At 45.4% G+C, this 10153-nt stretch overlaps 1 long non-coding RNA gene across 2 annotated transcripts; it reads left to right on the forward strand.

Annotated features, from left to right (window-relative positions):
- The first annotated feature begins 2475 nt into the window (after positions 1-2475).
- Positions 2476-5359, forward strand: LOC123087894 (uncharacterized). 2 transcript variants are annotated; one of them, XR_006441577.1, is made up of 3 exons: positions 2476-3019; positions 3104-4649; positions 5155-5359. It is a non-coding gene; the product is annotated as an uncharacterized lncRNA (long non-coding RNA). The 2 variants fall into 2 exon arrangements; XR_006441576.1 differs by having other exon boundaries at positions 3104-5359.
- The last annotated feature ends 4794 nt before the right edge of the window (positions 5360-10153 follow it).

Genomic DNA, 10153 nt, shown 5'->3' on the forward strand with positions numbered 1-10153 from the left:
AATATATATATATATATATATATATATATATATATGTTCCTATTTTGTATACACACTTAGCCATTATTATGCATGGGTCCAATGATGTGTAATATATATGTTCCTATTTTGCATACATATTTAACCGTCAAATGATGCAATATATATCGCCATCCCTTCGTTCACTGCCCTCGGGAAATAAAAGTGGGATAAAATAAAGGAAAAGAAAAAGGAAAACTAGCAGTAGCGACGGTAGTAGCAGCGCGTTTTGCATAAACCGCTACAGCTACTGAAATTAGTAGTAGCAAGTTTTCCTTAAACCGCTACAGCTACAGAAATTAGTAGCAGAGCGTTTTGTCCTAATGCGCTACTACTACGTCCACTTAACACAAAATTCTCACTCGCCCTGCTTCATCCCGCCTCCCCCCCCCAATCCCCACTCTCTCTTCCCCCGTCGCACCGCCGCGCCCGACCCGGCCCCGGCGCTCGCCCCTGACTCTGGGGCCAGCGCTAGCCCCCGACCCCGGCGCTCGCCCCCGACCCGGCCCTCGACCCCGACCCCGGCCCCGACGCTCGCCCCCGACCCGTCCCTCGCCCTCGACTCCGGCGCCGGCGCTCGCCCCCGACCCCGGCGCGCTCGCCCCCGACCCGTCGGCCCTCGCCTCCCTCCTCTCCCCTCCCGACTGTCGTCGGGCCTGCCTCCTCGCCCCTGCACCCTCTGTAAACCCCCCCTCTCTCTCTGCTAGGGTTCTTCGGTTATGTTAATTAGGTTATCTATTTAGTTATGAATTTAGCTAGGTTTCAAAATTAGCTGAATTTATATGCAAATTTGAACTGGACATGTGATATGTGCATATGTCATGTTTTGGACATGTCATGTTTGGAAAATGATCCGAGTGGCCTATGTTACGCCGAAATGTTGATTCATTTCTGTTCCGGTGAATTTCAGGCGCTCGATATGTCCATTTTTTCGCAAAGGTCATGCCGAAATTTCTCGTGAATAAAGGCATGATTTGTGCTACATAGTTGGCATATCGAGTGTTGGCACATAGATTTCTTTTTATGTCATTTCCCATTTATTCATACTTTTAGAAATAAATGAGGACACTTAATCATAGGAAACATGTCGAACAACGAAGAAACTGGGCCTTCTGACCAAGATGCAGACGAGATGGATTATGAGGGTGAACAAGAGTACCTTGACTATTTGAGTGCTAAGCAAGGTTTGCAGGTCGGCCTCGATGATCGTACTGACACCGACATCGACCCCGACGGCACCGACACCGATGGCGGCACCGAGACCGGTGGGGAAGGTACCGGCGGGGAAGGTACCGACCCCGATGCCGCTACCGAAAAGAGGAAGCATAAGAAGCAGAGGATATGAAAACCTAACAAACTAGGGATTGGACGACTTGTGATCACAAAGATGGCACCTGGGAAGTTTGAGCCGTTAGAGCCGGAAGAACCTCGCAAGTGCTATGGGAACCAAGTAGGATGCATCCTACGGGAATGCGCGAGCATCAACGACGATGACTTAAGTAGTAAAGAACATTTGACGCAGTTGCCCCTAACGAAGTTGTACAAGAGATTCAAGTTCCCCGACCGGGATGATAACATAGAACAACCGTGGGATGATCCGAAGATGAAAAAGATTAACAATCACGCCATGGGCATGTTCAGCAATGATTTGGCCTCCTGGAAAGGAAGGGTGAAACGAGCTATTGAGGCTGATGAACCCCTGTCCATGATTCTGGAGGAAAAGCCGACACTTACGGAAGAGGAGTTTGAAAAGTTCAAGGACACTTGCGCTACCGATGCAGCAAAGGCTAAGGCTGCGAAATTCAAAAGCCTTCAGCAAAGGAACACGGGGAAGCATCGCCTCGGAAGCCGTGGATACCTTGGTAAAAGGCCCATATGGGATAAGGAGGACGCGGAACGTGAAGCCGAGGGTCTCCCAGACCCCTTCGAGAAGTTCACCAACCCCTTGGAGCATGACTTCATCAGGGCCCGCTACAAGTGGGACAGGGAGAAAAAGGTTTTTTGCACGGACAAGATCACGAGGAAACTGATTAGACTACTGGAGAAGCAACACCGACTTGCAGCGGAAAGCCCTACTTCTCCGATGAGGCCCAAGTGGCACTACTAGAAACCTATTAATCTGTGACGGATTTGTGGTGACGTTCCTATAAACTGTCATGAAAATCGTCACATATTAGCAAGCGGTGCATGAGCCTCAATACAGTACTGCCTTTATGACGGACATCGAGGGACCGTCATGGAAATTGTCATGGATCGACTAGCTAGGCCTAGCCTTTTACTTATTGATCCATGATTGGACCGTCATGGATGGCTCCTGGTGATGTGGCCCTTTGTCTGACCCACATGTCAGTTGAAAGCAATCAACGTGTAGAAAAAAAAAGCGAAACTATGAAGGAGCGCGCGCGAAGGAAAATTATAAGTCACGAGCGCGAGGAGTGAAATTGTAAGCCAGCCCATTTAACTACAGAGTCCACACCAGCCTAACCCTAGTTACCTTTCTCCCATCTCCCGTACCAACCATAGCCGCCGCCACTTCACCTTCCTCCTCTCGCCACTACATGTCGGCGCCGACGCCGATGGCGCCGGCCCTGAACCACACCGCGTCGAGCCCCTCCACATCTATCCCGCCCGGGACCCCTCCCCATTCCACGCCTCTTCCCATTCAGATCGGCCCCTTGAGTTATTGCATCCCAGTCATACCCCTCGATCTGAGGCTGCAGCGGTGGCGGGGGGACCAACTGCCGGATTTGGACGGCCCTGAGGTCGCTGGCGGCGTGCATTGATCCAGCTCCATCTGGCGGCGAGCTGAGGTGAGGTACAGCCGTACAGGAGGTGGCAACACATCCACAGATGCAGAGTACATCGGCGATCTGTGGCTCGGTCCAATTGTCCGTCAGCCGCCCCATCGTCCCTCCCCTCATCGTCGCGGTCGTCTTCTCCATCGGTGGTGCGCAGCCTCCTCTATGCGTCGTCGTTCACCTTCTCCAGCCGGAAAGACCCAGTACGTACCTCTGCACTGGTCCCGTACCCTACCGTTCCCCTCTGCTCGTCTCCGCTAATATAAGATTTTTTTGGAGCTCTGCAGAGGAGTACAGAGTACCACCTGGACGAGCAAAACTCTTGGGGCAAAACACCGGCCATGGATTTATCTAGCCGTACCTGTTAAAGGATGGCTGGAGGCCTCGTTGGCCATGTTGAACCAGTACAGAGAAAACGTCTGGGCGTCTGCCTTGTTCGACATTAAAACGAACAGCAAGGGCAGGAGCACCACTGAGGGTTACTCGTTCGTTACTGATTGTTTGTGCTTTGTTCCTTCCTAGTCACATCGTGAAGCACATTCATTTTTTGTACTGCAAACAAAAAGTATTAGGCAAATCTCCGTTCTTGTTGCAGTTCAAGCATTGTGTTGTAGTTGTACACTTATAATTCAGAGTAATGGCCTGCAAGATTTATCCTGTCAGCTTTTAGTATTAAGAAACTCATACCATTTTATATCTAACTGAAGAAAAACTCATATCTGCAAATTCTGTAGGTACATTTTACTGCAGTGTCCAATGTTTCTGCATGCACATAATGGTGATGGATCCCACATCGGTTAGTGCATCTAATGGTCTTTGTACAGCTAAAAACATTTTTCACTTGGTGATGATATCTGCACTGCCCTTGCCTGCATAATTTGAATATCTCACATGGACTGGAAACATTTTTTTACTTGGTGATGATATCTGCACAGCCCTTTCCTGAACATGCCCTTTATGTTATTCATACACTTTACTCAAGCATCTACTTGCCCTTATGTTCTGCTAGGGCTCAATGTTTACTGGAAGTAAGCTTGACTGACAATACACGTAATTCAATGCTTGTTCTTCTAACTAAAAATTCAGTTCATGATTCTGGTCCTATACTTACTGAAATGATTACTATAGAGGTCACAAAGCTTTCAAATTCAAGAATAAGGAGAGTATTTTCTGTTTTCTTTCCGCCAATTTCTTTTCATATAAATATGACATTTATTGTTTATAGTTAATGGGCTTGTTTTAGCTATGCAGTTTTCAACCTATATGATTTCTGGTTATTGGATAATAAACTTTCATGTAGCTCTCGACTGCCCACACATGTAGCTGTACAATTTAATCTCTAGATACATCATACATGCAAATTCTTTATCTCCCTGTCTCCTTCTATAGGTACCTAAAATACTTGACAAAGAAGCGAAATCACAAACAAGCCGCTTGAAGTTCCATGTGCTGTGTCAAATCTTTTTTTTTTGTACAATGGATCAAAACTCATAGTGCTCTAATTCCTGTGAAATGCTTTGTGCCAAAATCATATAATTGCAATGTACTTAACTGCTTCTTAGCGACTTGAAAAGGCAACAATCTTGAAAAATCGAATGAAGAAGATAACATTTATTTTGTGGTGCACCCATTTTTCTTGTTGTGCACAGGTAGATAGATGACTAGTTACTCTAGATTTATTTCGGAGCTCGCTGTATTACTTATATAGTTTTGTATGTGTTTTGGATTTTATGCCAATTTCTAGCAGGAATTACTTGGGTCTGAATAGCTTCCTGAAAGCATTGGTGGTGTATTGTTGGAGATTAAAATCAGTTAGCAGCGCATATTTTAATGGTAGTCATGTTACTTGATTTTTTTATAAAATGCTTATAGTGATTTCTAGGTATGCATGTGTCGTTTTGATATTAGTGGAAGACTGAAAATATGCTTCACGTCAGACATGTTGACTGAAATATACATATTTAATAATATTTCATGTTCTTTGTTTCAGTAGGACATTTATTTCAACGATCTTAGTAAAGATTTGTTCTATCCACATATAGTAACTCATTGATGCTCTAATTTTCCAGGATAGATATTCCCCCAACCATCTCACTCTTAATATTTATATTTGATTTATTTTTGTGTTCTTTCTGCATGCCAAATCCTTTTCTGCCTGCTGCTAAAATGTGCATGTTAATTGAAATATCTGATGTTGCTGTATATTGTTCCTTGCACTTGTCATTTCTTTGCGGGTGAGCTAATTAGTGTCATTTTAAATAGAGGATTGTCTGAATGTTTCCCATAATAGATTTCTCATGTCGATAGTTCTCACATTTTTTTTGCTATTATTTTGTAGGTAATTGAGATAGAATAGAAGACACTTGAGTTTGGTTTAGAAGGGTTACTCCACTTGGATAGGATAGTGATACTACTGTCAACACGATGCACATATTATGTGTATCTTAATGTCCAGTGTGACTGATTTGTAATTTTAATATGTTATTTTGATCAGAATTTTGTATTGTGCACTCCAATATTGTTTTTTTGCTAAATAGAGATTATTTACTTCTTTCATGTGGATCAAATATTTGGCATCCTGGGCCGAAGATGGGTTGGATAGGACAAGGCCAATAATAATCTGGAACGTGCTAGTATAATTAATGTGTACAAAACGCAAACTAGAAAGAATATAAAATATTAAATAAATGGATGAAGGCCCAATAAACCATGGGCTATATGGACCTAAATATTTGTAGAAAGAAAGATGGGCTCTACTGTTGGGCTGCCAAGTCAGATCCACCATGATGCCACATCAGCTGCCACGTCATGTACATCCATGACGGATAGGTTTGTCATAAAGCTTTGGGCTTGTTCAGGGCCGGACGGGCCTAGGGCAAATCGATGACGGCCGAAAATCTGTCATGGAGGGTACATTATCAAATTATGACGCGTTATACATGATGGATTACAAATCCGTCATGGACGTCCATCCATGATAGTTTTTCACTATTTTGTGACGGACTGATACTGTCATGGATTAACAGATTTCTTGTAGTGTGGGACACCCCTCTCAACCGGGCCTTGAACGACCTTAAGGGACTCCCTTTGGACCAGCAGCCGCAATATGGTCGTGTGCACGGCGCTGGAGACGGCGCCACGTGGAAGGTGTTTACAACGATGGCCCGGAGGCCAAGAAGCAGAAAAAGAAGTTTAGTCAGGCGGACATCGACGCGAAGGTGAAGCTTGCAGTCGAGAAAAAAACCAGCTGAGGACGCGAAAAAAGCAGCCGAGGACAAATATGAGTTGCTACAGCAGGCAGTCAATGCAGCTGTAACTACCTGTAGAAATGATTTTGCTACTAACTTGGTTCCAGTTATCATCAATTGGGCGAAGGAAAATCCAGACAAGATGGTACAACAACACCATCGCACCATCACTTGCTCAAGCAACCGGGTCTCCTCTCGCAGCCGCTCCCGCTCATAGCAGCCCGTCCTCAGTCTCAGGCACGCTAGGTGGGCCTTCGTCTTTAGCTGAGCTCGACGCCATCATGGTAATTACATGTCGCACCAACATATATATATAGATAATATTCCATTTTTGTTGCCTTTCGGTTGTTTTATGCCACAGACATATGTGTTTGCAGGCGAAAGAAACCCCGTGCACCATACTCTACTTGATCAAAGGCCAGAAGGTGGACGTGGGAAAGGGGATGATAATGGACCCCTCTCAACACACGTTCCACATCCAGCCGATCCCCGCTGGGCACTTCAGGGTTAGCTTGACCAGTGTGAAATCCGGGCACGAGGATTTGCCTCCTCCAGTACAGCATGTGGGAGCGGACGATGAGACCCCGCCGCGGATTGGAAGCTGCAAGAATTGGGTGCTGCTATGGCCGAAGAATCTTATTCGTCTAGAGCCGGCCGAGAGCACACCAATAACTACCACACATTAACAAGCATGTGCGGAGACCACCACCCTGCCTATGCAATTACCAGCTCCTGTAGTGCCGGGTGAGAGCGGCGGACGACAAGATGAAGGGGGTGCAATAGTACTGGCTGATGTAATTTCTCCTGTAGAACAGAGAATGGATGATGAGACGGAGGTCGACCCTATGGATTACCTCAATACAAACGCGTATGACTGTGACATAGATATGATGAGTCAACCATATGACGAATCGGGCTATCATCTTGCTAATGAGGATATGGATGATATGCCCGGGCAGGGTCGTACCATGGATTGCAAAAAGTCTCTCTTCATGAAATCCTCACAGGACACGCCTGAAGATGCTGCCTCAACACAAGCTCAGCTAACCGGCCGGCGCGAGGGTCGTACAGTACTTAGCCCAGGAACACTGGGGCAGGGGTTAAGGAAGGGTCTGGAAGGTGTGCCCAAGAAAAAGAAGAGGATGAGATCGGGGAAGGTAACTACCTCCAAACAAGCCAGAGCACATAGCAGCCAGATGATGCATTCTGAACAGCGTGTACCCGTGAAAGGTGCAGTCATGTTCCATCTCACGGGCGAGCCGATGCTACCGCCGAAACCACTAGAGGCACTATCCGGGGATCTCAGGAGACTGCACGACCATGTGCTGTCGACTGAGAAAAGCCTACTAGCCTCAAAGGATCCAGGATATCCGACATACGCGGCTCGTGTGCCTGAGGGGAAGTGCTATGTCGACACACGGCCCGCGGAGGTGTTCTTCCTGCGGTTTGACCATATCTTTGAGATGTTTCTAACAAGGCGGCTTGATTTTACTATCGTCCGCCTTTTTGCGCTACATATGAGCTCCGACATGAAGAGTGAAGAAGTCTCGCAAATCTGTGTGGCGGATCCGTACTACATGCACGAGTCTTTCTTGAGTCTCCGCGACTTTGAGCGTGAAACTGCTAGGGGGTACATCCAAAACTTCATGGTACAGAATAAGGACCGGGAAATTGTCCTCGTGCCTTATCATCTAAAGTAAGTCAGTTCCGGACAACCCTTTCGTACATTTCAATCATTCCTTCTCTCTCATATGGGGAATAATTTGAGGTGTCTTTTCCCCGCAGCAACGGGCGCGCCGTCCTTATCGTTCTTTACTCGCAAGTCTCTCACGCCATGTATTTTGACCCTTCCAGAGACTACGAGAAAAAAGACTACACCCACATAATGAATATTCTAGATGATGCTCTCCAAGGCTTCAGCTTTAGAGGTGGCCACGTGCATATCAGGAAAAAAAGGAACAGGAAGATGGGTTTCGTGCATAAAACTAACTTCTCCTACATCCATGTCCCAAAACCAAGCAAGAAGGATGGATTCTACATCGTCCATCTCATGATTCAGTTCAACACGGATCACCAAAAGCTTCGCATTAACAGCAGAAATGATGATCATATCCAGAAGTGGCTAGAATCTCATGGAGAAGCGGATTATAAACTTAGAGATGACTTCTTTCGCATCCAAAGCGACATTGTGAGGATCATCATGAAAGAAGTCGTCGATGAGAAGGGGATGTTCCACCACGGCCCTATATCGTGAGCTGACGTCCGAACTCGCATAGGCATGCAACGTCTAGACCTCACGCTGTTCAAGAAGCTAGGGTTCGTCCTCGATGATATGGAAGGATGGAACTTCTAGTGATTTATGATGCCGATGATGATGATATGTGTCGGTTGAACTTGTATACTTTTTGTAGCGACGAAACTTTGTGATGTCCACGGTCCCTGCCGAACTTGCGTAACGCTACATTGTTAGTTTGCGTATGATGACCTGCGTACTTCTAGTTAATTAATTTGCGTACTGTATGTTGCATCTAGTTGCTAACCCTTTCTTTTTCGGTGTTGCTCTAGTATATTTTGTTGCATATATATGATTTTACATCCTCTTCATGAACATGCATCTCTAACAGGTACCTAGTTTCTTGATGGCGAGATGGAATTGCTATGTCTTGTACAAAGGGAAGGTTCCGGGGGTGTACAACGAGTGGCATGAGTGTCAGGCGCAAGTGAATGGGTTCACGAGCGCCAGCCATAAAGGCTTCAAAAGCAGACAAGAAGGAGAAGCTAGTTACTTGAGGTTCATGCTAGCGCGAGAGAGGACTCGTAACCGCCACCTCATGTACTGCATAGTTCCGCTCTCACTCATAGTGATAGCACTTATTGTGTATACCTTTGTTTAGATGGATGACGTTGTTGTAGTTGCAAGTATTCGAGACTTGCATGTATCGCTATTTTCGAGATGATGACAAGATATCACTTTGTGTTGGATGATGATTATGATGAGACTATTTGTATGTACATGCTATGATTACATTTGTGGTCTCGCAGGCATTTGTATGTGTATCATGATGAAATTTCTATGTGCTAAAGATTCTTCTACAAAGCCTGTTCAAATACAAAACAAATATGCCAAAAAAATACTTAAATTAGCAGTAGCGAGTGTATAAAAGTTAGCAGCAGCGCTGCTATAGCAGTAGCGCATCCGTGAAAAGCGCGCTAGAGCTACTAGCAGTAGCGAGCTTCCTCTAACCGCGCTGCTGCTACACTTGTGTAGCAGTAGCGCCGGTGGGAACGCGCTACTGCTATGCGTTAGCTATAGCGCCTTATTAGTAGCGCCTATCCCCGCGCTACTGATACATCTAAAACCCGCGCTGCTGCTAGCCTGTTCCCTAGTAGTGAAATTCCATAATATGTAGGTATGGTGGCTGTTTTGAGGAGGATATAGGGAGGTTTATGTGTGATAGAGCGTATCGTATCACGGGGTTTGGATGCACCGGCAAAGTTTGCACCAACTCTCAAGGTGAGAAAGGGCAATGCACGGTACCGAAGAGGCTAGCAAAGGCGGAAAGGTAAAAGTGCGTATAATCCATGGACTCAACATTAGTCAAAAGAACTCATATAATTATTGCAAAAATTTAGAACCATCAAAAACCAAGTACTACGCGCATGCTCCTAGGGGGATAGATTGGTAGGAAAAGACCATCGCTTGTCCCCGACCGCCGCTCATAAGCATGCACAAGCCAGGTACACTTGATGTTTCAAATTTGTTACACAACTTTAACCATACGTGCATGCTACGGGACTTGCTAACTTCAACACAAGTATTCTTTAAATTCATAATCACCCAACTAGCATGACTTTAATATCACTAACTCCATATCTCAAAACAATTATCAAGTCTCAAATTGATCATAGCATCCAATTCACTTCCTATGATAGTTTTTATTATATCCAACTTGGATGCCTACCATTCTAGGACCAATTTTATAACCATAGCAAATACCATGCTGTTCTAAAAGACTCCCAAAATAATATAAGTGAAGCATGATATACTAGTAATTTCTACAAAAATAAATCACCACCGTTCTCTAAAAG

The sequence above is a fragment of the Triticum aestivum genome, chromosome 4A (assembly GCF_018294505.1).
Source record: "Triticum aestivum cultivar Chinese Spring chromosome 4A, IWGSC CS RefSeq v2.1, whole genome shotgun sequence".
In the NCBI taxonomy this organism is placed as follows: domain Eukaryota; kingdom Viridiplantae; phylum Streptophyta; class Magnoliopsida; order Poales; family Poaceae; genus Triticum; species Triticum aestivum.